The sequence below is a fragment of the Balaenoptera borealis genome, assembly GCF_965194805.1.
Source record: "Balaenoptera borealis genome assembly, chromosome: 21".
NCBI classification, from domain to species: Eukaryota; Metazoa; Chordata; class Mammalia; order Artiodactyla; family Balaenopteridae; genus Balaenoptera; species Balaenoptera borealis.
Genome location: NC_138880.1, coordinates 18,911,920 through 18,931,727, shown reverse-complemented (window position 1 = coordinate 18,931,727; position 19,808 = coordinate 18,911,920). Strand labels below are relative to the sequence as shown.

At 35.8% G+C, this 19,808-nt stretch overlaps 1 pseudogene across 1 annotated transcript in view; it reads left to right on the top strand.

The window, feature by feature from the left end:
• Nucleotides 1–19,808, top strand: part of LOC309619499 (small ribosomal subunit protein uS2 pseudogene) — a 185,139-nt pseudogene that overhangs the window by 124,420 nt on the left and 40,911 nt on the right. The gene's annotated exons all lie outside the window — the stretch shown is intronic.

The following is a 19,808-nucleotide window of genomic DNA, read 5'->3' as shown; positions in this document are numbered from 1 at the left end:
TTTCTTTTTTTTTATTACTTTTTAATTCTTTTTATGTTTAATAATTATTTTTTATTTTAATAACTTTATTTTATATTATTATTTTTTCTTTCTTTTTTTCTCCCTTTTCTTCTGAGCTGTGTGGCTGACAGGGTCTTGGTGCTCAGGCCCAGTGTCAGGCCTGTGCCTCTGAGGTGGGAAAGTGAGTTCAGGACATTGGTCCACTAGAGACCTCCTGGCTACACATAATAGCAAATGGCAAAAGCTCTCCCAGAAATCTCCATCTCAATGCTAAGACCCAGCTCCACTCAACAACCAGCAAGCTCCAATGCTGGACACCCTAAGCCAAACAACTAGCAAGACAGGAACACAACCCCAACCATTAGCAGAAAGGCTGCCTAAAATCATAATAAGGTCACAGACACCCCAAAACACACCACCGGATATGGACCTGCCCACCAGAAAGAAAGAAAAGATCCAGCCTCATTCACCAGAACACAGGCACTAGTCCCCTGCACCAGGAAGCCTACACAACCCACTGAACCAACCTTAGTCACTGGGGGCAGACACCAAAAACAACAGGAATTATGAGCCAGCAGCTTGAGAAAAGGAGACCCCAAACACAGTAAGGTCAGCAAAATGAGAAGACAGAGAAACACACAGCAGATGAAGGAGAAAGGTAAAAACGCACCAGACCAAACAAATGAAGAGGAAATAGGCAGTCTACCTGAAAAAGAATTCAGAGTAATGACAGAAGAGGTGATCCAAAATCTTGGAAATAGAATGGAGAAAATACAAGTAACGTTTAACAAGGACCTAGAAGAACTAAAGAGCAAACAATGATGAAGAACACAATAAATGAAATTAAAAATTCTCTAGAAGGAATCAATAGTAGAATAACTGAGACAAAAAAACGGATAAGTGACCTGTAAGATAAAACAGTGGAAATAACTACTGAAGAGCACAAAAAAGAAAAAAGAATGAAAAGAATTGAGGACAGTCTCAGAGACCACTGGGACAACACTAAACACACCAACATTCGAATTATAGGGGTCCCAGAAGAGGAAGAGAAAAAGAAAGGGACTGAGAAAATATTTGAAGAGATTATAGTTGAAAACTTCCCTAATATGGGAAAGGAAATAGTTAATCAAGTCCAGGAAGCACAGAGAGTCCCATACAGGGTAATCCAAAGAGAAACATGCCAAGACACATACTAATCAAACTATCAAAAATAAAATACAAAGAAAAAAATATTAAAAGCAGCAAGGGAAAAACAACAAATAACATACAAGGGAATCCCCATAAGGTTAACAGCTGATCTTTCAGCAGAAACTCTGCAAGCCAGAAGGGAGTGGCAGGACATATTTAAAGTGATGAAAGGGAAAAACCTACAACCAAGATTCCTCTGCCCAGAAGGGACCTCATTCAGATTTGATGGAGAAATTAAAACCTTTAAAGACAAGCAAAAGCTAAGAGAATTCAGCACCACCAAACCAGCTTTACAACAAATGCTAAAGGAACTTCTCTAGGCAGGAAACACAAGAGAAGGAAAAGACCTACAATAACAAACCCAAAACAATTAAGAAAATGGGAATAGGAACATACATATCGATAATTACCTTAAATGTAAATGGATTAAATGCTCCCACCAAAAGACACAGACTGGCTGAAAGGATACAAAAACAAGACCCATATATATGCCGTCTACAAGAGACCCACTTCACACCTAGGGACACATACAGACTGAAAGTGAGGGGATGGAAAAAGATATTCCATGCAAATGGAAATCAAAAGAAAGTTGGAGTAGCAATTCTCATATCAGACAAAATAGACTTTAAAATAAAGACTATTACAGGAGACAAAGAAGAACACTACATAATGATCAAGGGATCAATCCAAGAAGAAGGTATAACAATTGTAAATATTTATGCACCCAACATAGGAGCACCTCAATACATATGGCAAATGCTAACAGCCATAAAAGGGGAAATCGACAATAACACAGTCATAGTAGAGGACTTTAACACCCCACTTTCACCAATGGACAGATCATCCAAAATGAAAATAAATAAGGAAACACAAGCTTTAAATGATACATTAAACAAGATGGACTTAGTTGTTATTTATAGTACATTCCATCCAAAAACAACAGAATACACTTTCTTCTCAAGTGGTCATGGAACATTCTCCAGGATAGATCATATCTTGGGTCACAAATCAAGCCTTGGTAAATTTAAGAAAATTGAAATCATATCAAGTATCTTTTCCAACCACAGCACTATGAGATTAGAAATCAATTACTGGGAAAAAATCTGTAAAAAATACAAACACATGGAGGTTAAACAATACACTACTAAATAACCAAGAGATCACTAAAGAAATCAAAGAGAAAATAAAAAAATACCTAGAAACAAATGATAATGAAAACACGATGACCCAAAACCTATGGGATGCAGCAAAAACAGTTTTAAGAGGGAAGTTTATAGCAATACAATCCTACCTCAAGAAACAAGGAACATCTCAAATAAACAATGTAACCTTACACCTAAAGCAATTAGAGAAAGAAGAACAAAAAACCCCCAAAGTTAGCAGAAGGAAAGAAATCATAAAGTTCAGATCAGAAATAAATGAAAAAGAAATGAAGGAAACAATAACAAAGACCCATAAAACTAAAAGCTTGTTCCTTGAGAAGTTAAAAAAATGGATAAACCATTAGCCAGACTCATCAATAAAAAAGGAGAAGACTGAATAGAATTAGAAATGAAAAAGGAGAAGTAACAACTGACACTTCAGAGATACAAAGGATCATGAGAGATTACTACAAGCAACTATATGCCAATAAAATGGACAGCCTGGAAGAAATGGACAAATTCTTACAAAAGCACAATCTTCTGAGACTGAAACAGGAAGGAAAAGAAAATATAAAAAGACCAATCACAAGCACTGAAATTGAGACTGATTAACATCTTCCAACAAAGAAAAACCCAGGACCAGATAGCTTCACAGGCGAATTCTATCAAACATTTAGAGAAGAGCTAACACCTGTCCTCCTCAAACTCTTTCAAAATATAGCAGAGGGAGGAACAGTTCCCATTTCATTCTACAAGGTCACCATCACTGTGACACCAAAACCAGACAAAGATGTCACAAAAAAGAAAACTACAGTTCAGTAGCACTGATGAACATAGATGCAAAAATCCTCAACAAAATACTAGCAAACAGAATCCAACAGCACATTAAAAGGATCATACACCATGATCAAGTGGGGTTTATCCCAGGAATGCAAGGATTCTTCAATATATGCAGATCAATCAATGTGATACACCATATTAACAAATTGAAGGAGAAAAACCATAAGATCATCTCAAAAGATGCAGAAAAAGCTTCGACAAAATTCAACACCCATTTATGATAAAAACCCTCCAGAAAGGCACAGAGGGAACTTTCCTCAACATAATAAAGGCCATGTATGACAAAGGGACAGCCAACATCATTCTCAGTCATGGAAAACTGAAACCATTTCCACTAAGATCAGGAACAATATAAGGTTGCCCACTCTCACCACTATAATTCAACATAGTTTTGGAACTTTTAGCAACAGCAGTCAGAGAAGAAAAAGAAATAAAAGGAATCCAAATGAGAAAAGAAGAAGTAAAACTGTCACTGTTTGCAGATGACATAACACTATACATAGAGAATCCTAAAGATGCTACCAGAAAACTACTAGAGCTAATCACTGAATTTGGTAAAGTAGTAGGGTACAAAATTAATGCACAGAAATCTCTTGCATTCCTATACACTAATGATGAAAAATCTGAAAGAGAAATTAAGGAAACACTCCCATTTACCACTGCAACAAAATGAATAAAATACCTAGGAATAAACCTACTTAAGGAGACAAAAGATCTTTATGCAGACAACTCTAAGACACTGATGAAAGAAATTAAAGATGATACAAACAGATGGAGAGAGAGACCATGTTCTTGGATTGGAAGAATCAACATTGTGAAAATGACTATACTACACAAAACAATCTACAGATTCAGTGCAATCCCTATCAAACTACGAAGGCATTTTTACAGAACTAGAACAAAAAGTTTCACAATTTGTATGGAAACACAGAAGACCCTGAATAGCCAAAGCAATCTTGAGAAAGAAAAACAGAGCTGGAGGAATCTGGCTCCCGGACTTCAGACTATACTACAAAGCTACAGTAATCAAGACAGTATGGTACTGGAACAAAAACAGAAATATAGATCAATGGAACAGGATAGAAAGCCCAGAGATAAACCCCCGCACGTATGGTCACCTTATATTTGATAAAGGAAGCAAGAATATACAATGGAGAAAATACAACCTCTTCCATAAGTGGTGCTGGGAAAACTGGACAGCTACATGTAAAAGAATGAAATTAGAACACTCCCTAACACCATACACAAAAATAAACTCAAAATGGATTAAAGACCTAAATGTAAGGCCAGACACCATCAAACTCTTAAAGGAAGACATAGGCAGAACACTCTATGACATCAATCACAGCAAGATCCTTTTTGACCCACCTCCTAGAGAAATGGAAAGAAAAACAAAAATAAACAAATGGGACCTACTGAAACTTAAAAGCTTTTGCACAGTAAAGGAAACCACAAACAAGTCGAAAAGACAGCCCTTATAGTGGGAGAAAATATTTGCAAACAAAGCAACTGACAAAGGATTAATCTCCAAGATATACAAGCAGCTCAATATTAAAAAAACAAACAACCCAATCCAAAAATGGGCAGAAGACCTAAATAGACATTTCTACAAAGAAGATATACTGATTGCCAACAAACACATGAAAGAATGCTCAACATCACTAATCATTAGAGAAATGCAAATCAAAACTACAGTGAGGTATCTCCTCACACCAGTCAGATGGCCATCATTAAAAAATCTACAAACAATAAATGCTGGAGAGGGTGTGGAGAAAAGGGAACCCTCTTGCACTGTTGGTGGGAATGTAAATTGATACAGCCACTATGGAGAACAGTATGGAGGTTCCTTAAAACACTAAAAATAGAACTACCATACGACCCAGCAGTCCACTCTTAGGCATATACTCTGAGAAAACCATAATTCAAAAATAGTCATTTACCACAATGTTTATGGCAGCTCTATTTACAATAGCCAGGACATGGAAGAAACCTAAGTGTCCATTGACAGATGAATGGATAAAGAAGATGGGGCACATATATACAATGGAATATTACTCAGCCATAAAAAGAAACGAAATTGAGTTATTTGTAGTGAGGTGGATGGACCTAGAGTCTGTCATACAGAGTGAAGTAAGTCAGAAAGAGAAAAACAAATACCGTATGCTAATTCCATATATATGGAATCAAAAACAAATGGTTCTGAAGAACCTAGGGGTAGAACAGGAATAAATGCACAGACGTAGAGAATGGACTTGAGGAAATGGGGAGGGGGAAGGGTAAGCTGGGACGAAGTGAGAGAGTGGCATGGACATATATATACTACCAAATGCAAAATAGATAGCTAGTGGGAAGCAGCCACATAGCACAGGGAGATAAGCTCAGTGCTTTGTGACCACCTAGAGGGGTGGGATAGGGAAGGTGGGAGGGAGACGCAAGAGGGAGGAGATATGGGTATATGTATATATATAGCTGATTCACTTTGTTATAAGGCACAAGCTAACACAGCACTGTAAAGCAATTATACTCCAATAAAAATGTTAAAAAAAAAAGTTAGGCAGGTTCTCAATTTAAAAAAAAATCTAAACATAAATTTGTCATCCTGAGTAGAGCAAACGCTACAGGGAAGAAGACAAAGGGAATTAATATGAAACTAAATCTGAATTGAAGGTCTCCTTGCTGATTTAAAAATAGGCACTTCCCTGCCAATGAAACAGAACATGTGAATATTCATTTGTTACCGTGATAATTAGTTTGCTTCCTTAAGAAAGTGCCACTAGCAGCTGTAATTGGCACAATTACCAGCTTAAAGTTTTCTCTTTCGTCTTCCATTTGAAAATTGAAAGAAGTTTGATTATCTGTACTAATCAGGCTGACAAGTGATATGTACAAAATATCTAGTTAGTCTGAAAAAGAAGTTTCAAGCTATATATATATTTGGTTTCAATGACCTGAAGTATTCATCTCAAGAAAGTTTACTTCTATCTGCCAGTTAATAATTCTTCTGGAGTATTTTTGATGAAATGAGAACCAGCCTCGGCTGTGTCAGATAAATGTTTACATCATGCTTCTCCCTTACACGTGCTTACAATCTGGTGGGAGAAATGATTTGCACAAATTTGTCACAAGCAGTACAAGGAAGCATTTAACGGCTCAAGTGTATGACATCAGCTATTCAATTTGTGCTAGCTGGACAGCTTGTTTCCAACTAATTGGGAGGAAACAAACCATGGCTCTCCTGCCTTCTCATGCCCCGGGTCTTTTTACATCTGAGCCTACGGAGGCCCTGCTCTGGAAAGCTCAGCCAGATTCTAGAATCTGACTTTTCTGCACATGTTTTTTTTTTTTCTGATGGCCTTTTCTTTCCACTCTTCTCCTGTCAAATTCCTACTGATCACCCTGCACATTCCAAGAGGGGGCCAGCTTCTCCAGTAAGCCCTACTGGACCTTCCAGACCGAGTCAGCGTCCCCTCCATGTGCTTCTGCAGCGCCCTGGGTGAGCCCCTCCCATACCCACCCCACTGTACTGTAAGCACAGGCCCATTTGCCGCCCTCCTTCCTGATTGGACACAGAGCTATGTCCAAGCACTTAGCACAGTGCGTGTTTCATGAAAGTAAGGGGGATGGATGAATTCAGTGAAAAGAATGAAGTAGAGAGTGCATCTGTTCTCTTCCAACCCCTAACAGAGAAGTAAGACTTACAGTGCTGTCTCTGGAGCTGAGATCTGGTGGTCATACACGGACTTCCGGGCACACATGCTGTGGTTTTGTCATTAGCCATCACACCTGGGATGGTGCTTCTAGCCCCCTCTCACCATGGCCATTTCACGACCTCCTCTCTCACTCCCTCATATACCATCCATTCCTGAGTACAGGACAGTTTACTCTAAATCTCTCTCAAATGTCTCTGCTTTTCTTATCACTTATAAAACATTCTAGTCCAAACTACTATCATCTCTCACTTGGACAAAAAGAAGTTTCACCCAAAACAATTCCCTCAACTCTGCTTTTACTTTCTTTTAGGCTTTTCTCTTCACTGAAGCCAAAGTGATAATCTGAAGACACAGATCAGGTCAGAGTAGTTTCCCTTCAGTGCCTTCCCACTGCTTTGAGAAGAAAGACCATGATCTTTAAGATCACTTATACCACGATGCTGAATCTGCCCTCCCCAGCCTCAGGTCCCACCAACTTCCGCTTTGTGCCATGCACTGAGCTACAACTGTATTCACTCAGTTCCTTCAGGATGCTAAGCTCTTTTCTAACTCGAAGGCTTTCTATCTGCACTTTTCTCTTCCATTAATCCTGTTTTGCTGTCCCACCTAGCTCACTCCATTCATTCCTGAGAGAACAGCTCAAATAATCTTCCAGGAGAGCTTCCTCTGTCCTCCTGATTAAGTCTGGTCTCTCTACTCTTCCAACACCTGTACTTTTCCTTCAGTATTACTCACTACGACTTGTAATCATATATTCACAGATGTTATATCGAATTAATCTCTGTTTACCCTACCAGGTTAAAAGCACCCTAGAGATGAGGACCGCTTTGCTAAATGTATCCCTAATGACCATTGTAGGGCACAATGACATTGTAGGGCCTACTCCAAAAACTTTGTTGAACAAATTAATGAATTAAAACTGCAACAAAAAAATTGAAGAATCATGAGTATAACAAACAGTAAGATTATGAGCTTTTAGTAATAACAAGGACAAGGGAGAAACAAGTTACTAGAGTATCATGCTTTAGTAAAACTAAAGCATGCCCTCATATGATTTCCTTTTCCCCAAACATGATTGGAATGGTGAAGAATAACTGTTTTAAAAGAAACTGGCAAATGAACAGCAGACATAGCAGGTATATCAACATAAGAATTGATTGGGCACACATAGGGCTCAGTCTTCAGCTATACATTTTGCATTGAGAGCAAAGAGGGCAGAAGGTGAGCAAGACCTATTGGGCTAACATTGTGTGAATATGTGAAAGGAGATATCACAATGGAATAGCCCAGTAGGAAAATCAGACTCTTCCCCCTTTGTTAATAGATATTAATGTGAATGAGTTCATTTGCATTTTTTTCCAATTACACATATAAGCAGTATCATGTGAAAAAAAGATACAAATTAACTTATTTGCAAAACAGAAATAGACCCACAGACATAGAAAACAAATTTATGGTTACCAAAGGGGAAGGAGGGGGAGGGATAAGTTAGGAAGATGGGATTAACATATACACACCACTATATATAAAATAGATAACCAATAAGGACCTACTGTATAGCACAGGGAACTGTATTCAATATCTTGTAATAACCTGTAAGGGAAAAGAATCTGAAAAAGTATATATGTGTGTATGTATATATATGTAACTGAATCACTGTGCTGCGCACCTGAATCTAACACATCATTGCAAATCAACTATACTTCATTAAAAAAAGGAAAAACAAAAAAATATAAAAAAGAAATTAATATGAATGAGATGAAAAATAATGATTGTAAATTTATTAAATCATCTAAAAACTGTATTTGGGTATGAGGAAGTTTATGAAAAGGAGGAAAAGCTGAGTAAATCAGGGAAACATTCATGACAGATGTTGGCCTTGATTATGGAGTGTGAGGTTCTTCCATGTGTGAGAAATAACTTGTATGAAGACTTTGATGAGAATGTTTTCCTATTCTTACAACCTTAGAGAATTGGAAGATTAAAAGTGTCTCTGTTACTTCAATTATCAGCTGCCACAAAGGCCTAGCCAAATACAGGTGACCAGGGCTAAGTTAACTGTCTCTTCCCAAGAAAATTAGGCATTTTTAAACTTAATAATTTCCCTAAAATATAAAAGGAAAGAATGCTTGGAGTGGACCAGTGAATAAAGGAGAAGGGGGCCAATTTTGGAAGACTGAGTATCTTACATGCAGCTTTTGAAATTTCTTGCCTGGAGTGTATCCAATATTTGAGGGCTTAAATATTACCTTTCCTATCTTTGGATTTTTTTACATGAATGATATATTATAATGTTGGTTGGTTCACGTTTTTTATTTCTCTGCTTGCAATCAATATTTGTTTAAATCTTTGTTTTCTTTGTTGTTTTTGTAATTGCTTCCTTCTCACCACTTCATTTATAGCACCAAAACAAAGAGGTTGGTAACTTTGGGCCAAATTCTCCTAATTCTGATCCAGATTTGCAAAAATGAAACAAAGGCAACATTTGTCAGTTTTCTGGCAGAGATGCTTATGTTGGGCAATCATTTGTGTTGTTTTTGGAAAAGGAAGGCTAAAAATCTTATTTTCTCATTCCTACATAAAATAAATTCTGGACTGTATGACAACCTTCAATGCCAGCTCCAATGTGTAGAATTCCAGCAGTTGGATTTTTTTTCTGAAATGACTTCAAAATTCTGTGCTTCTGTTTGTTGCTTTATAAAAAAGCACCCATCTTCTTATTCAAAATTGCAAGTATTCTCCAGATTATCTGCTCCCTCCTTAAGCCAAATACATTGGTTCTGAAAGTCAGTTAGGATCAGTGTGGCTTAAAAAGACAGATCATGGGCCTTGTAGCTCTCTGCTGAATAAATCTATTCCTTTTTTCCTCCTCTTCCCCTCACTCCTCCATCAAAGTGTCCTCTGTTGCATTTTTTCCCACCCAACAATGATCCCCTGTGGATGTTGATTAGAATTTGGAAAACAAGAGCTGAACATGTACTTTGAATACCCTACTGCAAGTTTGAAAAGTGATTTGGCATGTTGGGCTGGTATCTCAACTTCCTTTGGAACTTGACCTTTGAAGTGAAGACGTTAGGATACCCGTTGGGTTATTCCTTCTGCAGTATAATGACTCTCAAGGAGCATTAAATTCTGACACTTCATAACAATAAGCTTCTCCATGCTCTATATAATTTACTTAGCTCCTTTGGTGCTAATAGGATCTAACCCCAATACGGTGCACAACATGGCTTCCTAGACAAACATAGGTCCAAGGCAAGGACATAGAATCTATGTTTTCTGCTGTGCTGCCTTGACAAAGCTGCTTTCTCCAGTGGTTTTTTCCTACTCTACTCTCTGCTTGCTTGTTTCTAGCATTCCAAGTGGTGAAGTGATGCTGTTGCATTGCACTGTTTGTATGGAAGAAATTCAGGAATGCACTCAGGAGGTACAAGTGTGAATTCATGTTAGTTCTAGAGACTAGCCAAATTTTAAAACTAGTTTTAGTTACAGAGATGTTGTTTTATATTATATTACTTGAAAGTGTTTTTTCTGTCTTCTAACTGAATACTAGTTGTAGAACTTCAGCTTTTCTTCAGTTAGGCAGGAAGGATTCATTGGTTCTTGGGAGTCATCCTTTGCCAGGCATAGTGCTAATTTAGGTGTGGCAGTATCACAAGTGTGTTCTATGACACAAAGATAAACTTAGAGCTTTCCAAACATGAAAATTTCTTATTTTTATTTGCTTTGGATAAGATAGATTATACTTTTCCAAGTGGGTGTGTGTATCAAACATCACAATCAATAGATTTCCAACATAACAACAAACATGTTATTAAATAATGTAATAATGTATGCAAAATTCCCACTACCTAGTAGAAGCCTAAAATGGAAAGTCAGTGAACCATCTTTGTTTTCTAGGCTAGCTAGGAATTACAGAATAAAATGTGGGGAGGAAGTTGTGAAGATACCTTTTCCTCCTTATAAAGATTCAAAAAGGAAAGCATTTTCAATTGCCTGCTATGAGATTTTGAGATTTTATAAGTATTCCCTATAGGCTTTAGGGGTTATTTTCTTATTTCCTGTTTAAATATTAGTTACAGAATACTAATTATACAATACCTATAGTTATATTTCACAAATAATGTAATTATAAATGTTGATAAATTGATTACCACTAATTATAATATTCTGATAGAAAACTAATTGTAAAACTGACTCTGTACTCTGAGAAAATGTAGATGGTAGTAGTTGCTACAGTCTATTTTTCTGCTCAAATAGCTGTACTTTTAATAATTTTATTCCAGAGTTTAAAGAAGCAGACTATATGTGTCATTTCTTTGCTTGTTTCATTTCTGTTAAGTTAATATTTTTGTGGTTAAATGTACTTCAAGCACTTTTTTCAAACTCATACAATTTGCTTTCGGGTTGAGGCAATTTCAAAACCCAGATAAGTGGCTGAAGCAGAAAGTTTTATCTTTGTTAGCAATAAATCAACAAATCCAATTAGGAAAATGCGTATCTACAAAAACTTGACAAGACGATATAGTCAGCTTTCAGTTTTATAGGATCAACAACTTAAGGCAGGTACACATAAAACAAGCTCAAATATATTATTCAAGAAATGGGCCATAAAATTCCATTGTTTAATCAGCAGAAAAGATTTGTCAAGGGGATAAATTGTTCTGTGGACCCTGCAGGTTTAATCTAAACCTGAATCTTGGTTTGTAGTGCACATGACAGCTTACCCTGAGGCCTGAAAGGATGAGCTCCCCTAGGACCACAGGTGAAGAAAATCTCTCATACAAGGTTGACTGCACCCACCACTACCTTTTCTCTTAGAATAATACATAATTAGCTAATGACTTCTTCAAAGTAAAGATTGGTTTTACTGATAGAATATTTTTCTCTGAATTCTCTTGAAGTAATATATAATTTTATAAATCATAGTGACATAATTCAACTATTGGAAAATGTCTTTCAAAAATTTCGTAGTTGTATTTTTATAGTATTTACTTCACAACAGATATAATTTCAGTCCTGGGGAATGTGTTACAGTCCACGTTAAAAAAAAAAATGTGTTACAGTCCATGTGTTACAGTCCATGTTACAGTCCTGGGGAATGTGTTACAGTCCATGTAAAAGTAAATGACAAGGTCTAGAAAAAAAGTTGATTGATTTTAAGTTTTAACAAAGTTTTATTAAATAATAGGTTGGCATGCTAAGAGGGACGATGTAAAGAACATTAAAAATATTTGACCCTGTCAAGGCATTATGCTAAATTAATACATATTATAATTTTTAATGTGTGGTTACTCTGCAGTGCTTAACCTCTGTGAATATTGATCGTTTCATAGCAGAAGTTTTTAATCTTTATAGCTTAAACGTTGCTAAACATGAATTAGGAGGAGGTGGCAGGGGGTGAGACTGAGGGGGGCTGATAACATGTCTTTCTCCCATTCTTCTGGAATCATCTCCATTCAGTTTACTAGTCCAGGTAAGGGAGATCCTTTTGAGAATTGCCTCTAAAGAAATAAGGCATGCTAATATTTGACCCATGATGTGAAGTGTACACAGTTTTTGTTGTTGTTGTTCATGTAACAGATCTTATGAGCCCACCCTATAAACCAGGCAACTTTCTGAGTATGGGGGCTGAGACCAGTGAACCAAACAGACTAGTTCCATAAAATGGAGAAGAGGAAAGGCTGAGGTGAGCACATGTGACTCCTTGTCCTAAACCCACCAATTAGAGGAGTCAGTCCTCTTTCTTCAGGGTGGAGTGAGCAGGGATCGTGGAAAGAACTAAGAGCCAGCCAAAGTCAAGTGGGAGTCTCTTTTTGGAAACGTGGAGTGGAGAGATTGAGGCTCCCTCTGGCTTAAACTAGGCACAGTCAACATTAAAATGGGAACATTGTAGGAGAGATAACAGATTAACCTTATCTTTCATTTAGATTTCAGGGCGATATTTTCTGTGAAGATCTTTTGTAAATGGGCATCAGAGAAGGCTCTAGGAACACTAGAAGTAGTGATAGTCAAAATACTTAACACGTAGTTTGTCATGGGTACTGACTGGTCTGAGTGGACGCTGGCTATAAACTACCCTATGGTCACATCAAGGTATACTGATGAATCTTGTCACTGGGCACTGAGGAACTGAGGAAAGATCAAAGTAGAGAGTGACCAGGAATCTGGAGTAACTAAGTATAAAGTCATTCACTTTTGCTTTCTGACACCTGGCCTCAACATAATTCTGATTCTAATTTTAGTAAATTACATGATCAAGAATTACTTTTACTCTGAAATTAAAAAGATTGCATTCAACTTTTAAATTATTTGGAAACATAGTCACTTTCCCATACATTCTAGATATAACTTTTTATTTGGTAATGTATTAAATGTTTATTTAGCTCTTTGACTGACTGGAGTTTTGAGCTAGTGTCTAGCTGTGCAAGTAATCTTCAGTGTATATGCTTATTCTTCCTTTCAGTAATTTTTAATTTTTAAAGTATTTCGTTGTGTGATTTTATTATTTTTTATTTTGTATTATTTATGAAATGTTATAGAAGTTCTTGATACATTTTCAGTAATCTCACTTGATTTGTCATTATCATCAATGCTGGGTACTTTTAAGGCATTTTTAACTGAGGGCCAAGCCATTAAAATAAATGTATACAGTCAACTTTTAATTGTATCATGTAAAATATTGTGGCTATATATATTAAAATATTTTTCTAAAATGATTTTTATAATCTTATTTATAATTTTAATGTTTTCAAGAACTGTCAAAAACATTCACTTTCATAATCAAAAAAATTTTGCATCAATTAAGGCTTTTGTACACATAAGCTTGATACATTGGATTACCTTTTTTTTTAGGTATGGCATAATTTCATTAAAATAAAATTGGAGAATTTTATAGTAAGCATACTTTTATTCAGTTGCATTGTTTTGAAAAATAGCACAACTGTGTTCCCAGCTATTGTTAAAATATATGTGTGCTTTAACTAAAAACTTAGAAACTTAGATATATTATAAGTCAATAACAAAAACACAATTTCCTTCTAAGCCTGTTGCTAACTAGATCTTTTTAAGGTGTATTGATCTAATTTAGTAGTATTGTACTTTCCTGCCCAGGAATCTCAGTGAAGATAAATAAAAAGGCAACTGCTAGATTTTTAATTAGAAAAATATATAATAATGACATTATTTTCTTGGTATATACACACACATCCATATACATATTTCAATTTTATAACCAAAGACACACAGCTTTGGATTTCACAGCTCATTTATTATTTATTAATTCAAAATTCAGTATCTAATGATTTATTCATTTAAAGTTTTATACCATGATAATATATTATAGATTAATTTTTGCAACCTATATTTTTTTTTTTTTTTTTTGCAACCTATATTTTTAAATACTAGAAATTGTGATCTTTTATATTAAAATATCTAACTTGCTAAATTATAAGAACTGGAGATATGTAATACAACATGGAACAAACCTCATTTTTCAGAAATATTCACAAAATACCCAAATTGTTACCACCCTTAATTTAGAAGGGTGAAGCGTTAATTCTGCTCTACTCAGCACACTCGTACTTCCAAGAAGACAGAATTTACGAGGATAACCCTGGCGCAGAACCCACCCATAGCTTAATTGTCCACTGTGATTTGAGTGGGTAAGTTTAAGCTACACATCAGTGTCATAAGATTAAAATGATTGGCTCATATGTAGTGTAAATTAAGCTTTCAACCTTTACCACTGGAAAAGGTGGTTTGCATTTTGGGTTTTTCTTAATCTTGGACCTCTCCAGTCCTACCAGTATGTACTATCATCATGTTCCATTTTTCTTTCATTAAGTGACAAAAAAGAAGGGGATGGGTCAGAATGGCTTTGGAGACTCCTGGCACTTATGTGAGTATGTCTCCAAAGCATGTAACTCAGATTCTCTCCAGAGTTCACAGAACCCCTATAGAAGATAGTTATGCAGTAATTCTATCCCTAGCTACAGGAGCCAATATGGTTAGGAATATAGGCTTTGGCATCACATATGGATTCAATGCCTCCTTTTAACACTTACAATCTGTGTGAATTTAGGTAGGTTAATTAATGTTCCTCTGCTTCAGTTTCCTTAGTTTAAAAAAAGATATTTTAATGGTCTTTAAGATATAGGCAGTAATACCTATAAAACCCTGTCACAATAGTTACTATCTCTCAAATGTTGGATAACAGAATGTGGACATTCAGAAATGATCTTCGTTAAGAGTTTGTTTGTTATCATAAACAAGTTCAGCTTCTTTCTGATCACTTGATTTTTTACCAAAGCAAATTAACTATAACCACCTTTGTGATAGTTGCTTACTCATTATTTCTGAAAGTATGACTTGAGTCTATGCCTTTTAAAGAAGGAATGACACATTCTTTATTGAATGAAGTTAAATAAAATTGATCTCAAAATTTCCTTTCTTTTCCTAATTTCAAAAAATTAAGATACTGAACTTTAAGGTTGAGAAATGTTTTTATGCTCAAAATTGTTTAAATCATGTCCTGGAATAGAATGAGAGTTAGAAAGAATGTGCCTTTATGGTGATTAGCACACATTAAGCACTCTTTTATTTAGATGCCAAGTAGTACTGCCATGTCACAACTCTTTGAAAATGAGTAAGTTGGACTTTTGTATGCTACTGAGATTATAGCATCCTTGGATATTACTTTTTCTGAATCCAAATTGCAACATGTTTGGGGTTAAATTATGCCCCCCCACAAAGATATGTTGGAGTCCTAACCTTCAAAGTCATTTTTGCCAGTAAAATAACATATTCACAGACTCTGGGGATTAGGATGTTGACATCTTTAGAAGGCCATTATTCAGTCTACATACCAATAGTAGTATATTTGTAAAATATGTTGCTCTAACTATCAAATCTTAAACTTTTAAAAGCTGATTTTTTGAAATTGTTCCTACAGAAACAGCTGGGGAAGAAATCCTACAGAGCTGATACAACTGCTACATCTTTTCTATGATAATCCATTCATTTATTCAGAAAATATTTATTAAACACCTATTGTGTTCCAAGCACTATTTAGGTTTCTCCCTCATGGAGTTTACATATTAGTTGAGGAGGGAGGCTATAGTAAGTAAACAAATAAATAAATGCTATAGTTTCAGGTCCTGAGAAGTGGTCTAAGAGAAGAAATAAAGATGAGTGAACTGATACTGATGGATTGCTATCTTGGATGGGACATTTCTCTGCAGGGAAGAAGCAAAGTGAATACTTGGGTGTAGATTTTTCTGGGGAGAAAAATTTCTAGTAGGTGGTTGTTTGCATCAAAGACACACTGTTCTTAAGTGAATAATAATACATTAACTCTTAATTTAAAAAAAGAAATTTCTCTTAATCAGTTTTCATGCCAGATATAACCTAAGGGATCCCGTATCCTGACACAAAGTAGCAAATGATGACGCTGTCTCACATGTGCTATGTGGCAACAGGCTCACTTGAGGCCTATGACCTCGGATAGAATCAGCTCCATAATCTTCAAAAAGGGTAGTGCTCAAGGTCATTAAATTCTTTACTCACTGAGGTGGAGATCAGATGCATGTGGCCAAAATTAAAAATATTCTACCCCCCATCTCTCTCTTTATATATATAACTCTTTCTATATAACTATATATATAATTTCTATATCTAGAAGAATAAATGGTTGACTTATTCTTGTATGTGAAAAGGGAAAATTAATTACATATGAAATTTATACTTTTATTATTCAACTATTGGTTGATATATAGCTGTAATATATTAGATGTTACAAAAGTTAATGTATATCTGGTTTGATACAGAGGCACTCAAATAAACCAAGACTTTAAATTACATGGTATATCATTTTGGAAAGTAAGGATTAGCAAAAGGCCTGCAATCCATTCTCTCCCTTTACCAGATTATCCAAGGAAAGAAAAAGAAAAAGGCAACCTGGCAAATCACCTGGCAACACACTAATGGTATTTGCTGATGGAAGAGTTGCTAACTTTGAAGTGATTTTAGCAGAATGCATCTGGTCTTTCTAGATTTACTGATGACAAACAAATCTGAAATCTGTGGATTGGTTGAATGTATCATCTGTTATGTCAGTATCAGAGCATAAAATGGAAATGCTTGACATAGGCAGAATAATGCCCCCCCAATGACGTCTACGTGCTAATTCATGGAAACCTTGAATATGTCACCTTACACGGCAATGAGGAATTAAGGTTCCAGATGGCATTAAAGTTTCTAGTCAGCTGACCTTAAAATAGGGAGATTATCCTGGATTATCTGCATATACCCAGTGTAATAACAAGGATCCTTAAAAGTGGAAAAGGGACACAGAAAAGGTGAGAGTAATACAATGTGAGAAGGACTCCACCCACTGTTTCTGGTTTTGAAGATGTAGGAAGGAGGTCACAAGCCAAGGCATACTGTTGACTTCTAGAACCTGGAAAAAGCAAGGAAATTGGTTTTTCCTTAGAGCCCCTAGAAGGGAATGCAGCCCTGTCAAACCTTGATTTTATCCCAGTGAGACCCACCTTGGATTTCTAATCTACAGAACTGTAAGATAATAAATTTCTGCTATTTTAAGGCCCTAGGTTTGTGGTGATGCATCCACAGAGATGAATATAATATTTCGTGATCAAAATGACTTATTTTGTGTAAGTGATGATACCTACAGCCCTTAGAGAACTCATTTGCTAAATCAGATTTAGCCAGGCTACGTCCTGATGCACCAAAAAGCACCTTATGAGCTATATTGGTGATCCATTATTTTTTGCTTTATTTCTGCCTCATGGATACTTGTATCCTTGAAATCTATAGTAAAGTGTGATACTGTCTAAAATCTCTTATTCCTGTGAGTCTGACTTAGCAAACCATTTCTTTGAATATTCTTATTGCCTATTTTTTCTAAATGAAACCATCAATGGTATATTATTTTTCAATTCAATAAATGTTTAAGAAGATACCATATCTCAGTACAGATTAGATGGTATATAAATGCATACTAACTGAATGAAATAATTACTAAATCAAAGAACTTACAATCTACTTGAATCATCTGTTACATCTGAATAGATATCAGAACACCATTTGAAGGCTTATTTTCCCTCCAAACAAGATGAGAGTCAAAAGCATCTGTGTTGGGACTTCCCTGGTGGCGCAGTGGTTAAGAATCTGCCTGCCAATGCAGGCGACACGGGTTCGACCCCTGGTTAGGGACGATCCCACATGCCGCGGGGCAACTAAGCCCGTGTGCCACAACTACTGAAGCCCGAGCACTAGAACCTGTGCTCCACAACAAGAGAAGCCACTGCAGTGAGAAGCCCACGCACATCAACGAAGAGTAGCCCCCGGAAGAGTAGCCCCCACTCGCCGCAACTAGAGAAAGCCAGAAAGCCTGCATGCAGCCAAAAAAAAAAAAAAGAAAAAAAAAAGAAAAGTATCTGTGTTGATCTCAAGAAAATCCAACAAAAATTTTCATATCTCTACAGTACTGTGGAGAAACCTTGAGTCCTATTACTGAAAAAAAGAAAATCAGTCAGTTCTGGAGAGTGGTTTGAACAGAAAAGAAGATGCTAAGATAAGTTGCTTTATTCTTTGTGAACCTAAGGGAATTTTATACATGGTATACACAGTCTTCAAGAGCTGTTTGTTGAGAGTAATTGAGTCATCACAGAAGCCAGATAGGGAAAATAATTTAGTCTGATCCATCATGCTCTGTTCTGTCCCCTCTATTGATGTAGCAGCAATAACGCCAACTCAATAAGGTGAAATGTTCAAACCTGTCAAGTCAAGAATAAACAAACACATGATCTAGATCATTACTATAACAGGAAAAAATTGGAAAAGCTGGTTTAGACATTGCTATTATACTTTAGTATGTAACTGTAGCTTCAATTTTGAGAAGATTTATGTTGTGATGCTTCAAACACAATCAGTACAAAAGTCTAGGTTGAAATAGCAAGGAGGACCAAAATAAAAATAAGAAAATCTCTGGATTGAGGAAATTAAACTTGTCTAAGAGTCCTGACAATTATCAGGGATTAATATCTGATTAACTTTCTGTAAACTAGAACTGAAAACAACTTAAATAATTAACTGAGATTATTGATTGATGTTATACAAGATTACTTAATGTATGTAATGATTACCTAAAAACAAAAGTAATGATTTCAGAAATGTGCCAAATTTTATTATATCAACTCAGAGCTTTATTATTTTATTGTCTATTATTGTTCCTGTTTCACTTGAAAAATAAAGGAAATCCACAGTGAATTGAATACACACTTCAAAAGGCACTTTGATGTGAGGACGATGATAATAAAAATAATGATGGCCAGCACTTATTGAGTACTTACTATATGTCAGACACTGCATGCTCTTTGACTACCTGCATTATCTCACTTACCTCTTCCAACACCTAATGAGGTTGGTCTTTTATAGCCCTTATTTATATGAGGAAATTAAAGTCAAGAAAGATTAGGTTACTTGGCTTGATAATACATGCAGTACATAGAAAACCTCAAATTGGAATCCATGCCTATGACACAGTACCTGCATTTAACAGCAATCTAGGTAACTTCTCACTGATACTTCCTTCTTTATTTACCTGCTCTGTCCATCTGGAAAATGTCAGTTCATTTAATACTCAGATCAAAGGTCATTACCCATTAGAATATTTCTCTGACTATTCTAGGCATAGGCTAATGCATCATCCTTTTGCTAATCTATAGAAAATATTAAAAAGTTGTTTAATTTTAAGCTTTTATATAACTGAGAGCATTATTTGATAGAAGTTCTTTCATGAACTGATAAGTACAGGATTACTGATAATATGCAATTTACAATCAGAATGGGAATAGCCAAACATTACTTAACACAAGAACATTGAAAACACTTAATAATTTCAAGG